Source organism: Mastomys coucha, unplaced genomic scaffold, assembly GCF_008632895.1.
Source record: "Mastomys coucha isolate ucsf_1 unplaced genomic scaffold, UCSF_Mcou_1 pScaffold5, whole genome shotgun sequence".
In the NCBI taxonomy this organism is placed as follows: Eukaryota; Metazoa; Chordata; class Mammalia; order Rodentia; family Muridae; genus Mastomys; species Mastomys coucha.
Genome location: NW_022196911.1, coordinates 15,409,600 through 15,412,424, shown reverse-complemented (window position 1 = coordinate 15,412,424; position 2,825 = coordinate 15,409,600). Strand labels below are relative to the sequence as shown.

General features: G+C 49.9%; 1 long non-coding RNA gene across 1 annotated transcript; it reads left to right on the top strand.

The window, feature by feature from the left end:
- Window positions 1-506: 506 nt before the first annotated feature.
- On the top strand, window positions 507-2,030 carry LOC116078617. Its single transcript, XR_004113611.1, has 3 exons — window positions 507-660; window positions 811-1,319; window positions 1,765-2,030. It is a non-coding gene; the product is annotated as an uncharacterized LOC116078617 (long non-coding RNA).
- The last annotated feature ends 795 nt before the right edge of the window (window positions 2,031-2,825 follow it).

Here is a 2,825-nt window from a genome sequence, read left to right as displayed (position 1 = left end):
GGTTTAAGCGCAGTCTGCTCTGAATATTAACTCTGTGCAGTGGCCACACTCCTGCTGATGGAAGCCAGTGGGTCCGTCTCCCGGTGGCAGTGAGTGAGTGAGGGCCACTCAGGTAGAAAGTTCTGGAGGGAGAAGCAGGGGCCCAGCTTCTAGGCTGCCTCTGTCCTCAGTTTGACTTATAACCTTAAATTCAGGACTACCGCGTGATCTCTCCCTGCAGTATGGGAGTACAATGTGTTCTTGGCTTCCAATCTTAACCTTCAGGAGGTATATGTAGCCTCCTTTTCTAAGGTGCCAGTTATACTCTGTGCTCCACACCCCTTTGGAGGGGAGGGGGGCCTCTCCAGGGACGAAAGGAGGAGTCAAACCCCTGCTTCTGGAAGCACAAGAACAACACCAGCTCCACGACACACATCCAACCCCACTTCCTGTTTCCTCTGCCGGGTCCAATCAGCAACCTTCTTTCCGAGTAGTGGGTAGGGCTCACTTCAGTCCAGCCCCAGGGTTCTTGCCGGTCTATCCTTGGAGGGTGGTGGTGACCCGAAGGGCAGAAAAATACTCTCTCATCAGGTATGAACCTGCAGCCCTTCGGTGAAGGCAGGCCGAGGCAATTTTGAAAGGAATGAGCGCAGCTGTGTTCCATGAATAATGACATTGCAGGTAATTTTCACATACTATTACATTTCTCTCTCTCTCTCTCTCTCTCTCTCTCTCTCTCTCTCTCTCTCTCTCTCTCTCTCTCTCTCTCTCTCTCTCTCTCTCTCTCTCTCTCTCTCTCGCATTTAAAATTGTAAAACTCTTTGCTCACAGGTCACACCAGAATAGGAGACTGGAAACATTTGGCCTGACTTCACTGTCTAAGGTCTACAGAGCAGCTCAGTCTCAGCCCTTTGGCCAAGGCTCACCTGGGTGACTACAGTCAGATGCTTCTCAACAAATATGAAGAGCATCCCAGCACGGGGTCACAGGAGAAAGCATCAAGGCTTGTTCTAGGTGCAGTGAAAGCTTCTTGGGGCTCTGCCAGCCTTGAAGACGAGGGTTCTTACTCCAGCTTGTGAAAAAAGCATAGTTGTAACAGGAGGAGACGGGACAAGGAGGAGGCTGTTCCCGTTGTACTAGGAAGAGGGGTCAGCTTAGGGGTTCTCAGGGGGCCCTCAAGTCTAGCTCAGAGCCCAGCCTCAGTACCTGACAGTGTTACTTACGAATGAAAATGTTCCCAGCAGCCTGCGGGGTAGGCCGAGCCTCCACATGTATTTCAAAAATGATATTGTGAACTGATTCTCTGGGCTGGACAGAACCATGCAGCTGACAGGAAGGAGGTATGTGCCAAACATGGGTGGGTACTGGGGACGCCTTATCTTACTGGTCTGTCTGAAGTTTGCTTTAGTCCTAAAATCCAGAAACTACCAATTCTTTGTGAATTGGGTCAGCTTATTGAAGAATAGGCAAAAACTGGATTCCTGGGTGCCGGGAAGGGTCAATTCACAGGCCTGAAGCAGGCAGTAGGCTGCCCCCCCGCTCCCAGCAGTGAGCAAACCTGGCACAAGTCCACCTGAGAACATTCCTGAAGGGGGTGGTTCCCTGGCAGGAGCATGCTGCCTGAACCCCCAGGGTACACTTTCTAAATCAGGATAAAGAGAAGAATGACTTGTAGGTAGGAGCCCTTAGAGCAGCCCAGCACTTGGTGAAGATTGCCGCCGCCAACTTTTGTTTTGTCTTACTCTTCTCCCCCCGCCAACCCCCTGACTCATTTCTATTTTCTAGGAGGCATCCAAGACCAAGAATCTCCTGGGCCCCCAGCCACATGCTCTGAACCCGTGTTGTTGTATCCATGCTCTCATCCATGCCCAGTGTTGTGTATACAAGTACATAGCCACCCTTGGACAGCCTCCTGCTCCCTGGCACCCCCACACTAGGCCTTCGTCAGACACTCACATATAGGGGCTACATTTCAGGTCAACATTCCCTTATGAGCTGATTGCTAGCCAGAATTTCTGACTCATTAGAACAGGAACCCCCACCATCAGGAAATGTATCTACCCCTCTTTCCTTAAACATGTAGGCTCTGTTAAGCCAAGACACCTAGAATCAATGTCCCTATTAAAGTGGAAGGTGCCTGACACCAAGAGCTCTCTCTGTTGACGTAGATGCTGACTGTATTGAACTTGGAGCTTGTGTTGGTTAGACAAATACACACCTTTGGGTGATATCCACCTCTTATACCTCGAGGCCTGAGTGTGCTATGGTGCCCAGTGCTCAGTCTATATCTGTGATGGACTCGGTGTAGTCCTCACCTCTCTCTATCCTAGGAAAATACTTGTCCTAGGTACAGCAAATGCTCTTAGCAGAGCCATCTGTGGTATGGCTGCCAGGTGCCAAGACAGGAATTTTTATTTTCTGATTTAGGGACAGGGGCTTCTGTGTCTCTAGAACTGGTCATGATGTACTTGGAACTAGTCTACACATATGCCAACACCTATGTCTCCTCACCATGGCCCTCAGCAGTGGGGTGGTCTCCTAGCCACTGTCATATGGAAATGTTTAGGGATGGGCTGATAAGTCTCAAACAGACGTGATTCTGCATTCCTTAGCAAGAGCGACGGTGAGGACCTGGAACACAGAATTAGAATGTCTCATGCTTCAGTGTGCAACACATGTATGTATGACAAGCATGGCTTTGCCGAGGCCTTTTGTTGCAGTTTCCGGAGGATCAAAACTCAGGGTCACTCCCACGTATTTTCAAACTTAAAAATTAGTCATGGGCTTCCCTGTGCTTTGCAACCCACAACCTTTTGCAGGAAAGGTATATGGTGAGTGCTGACCCA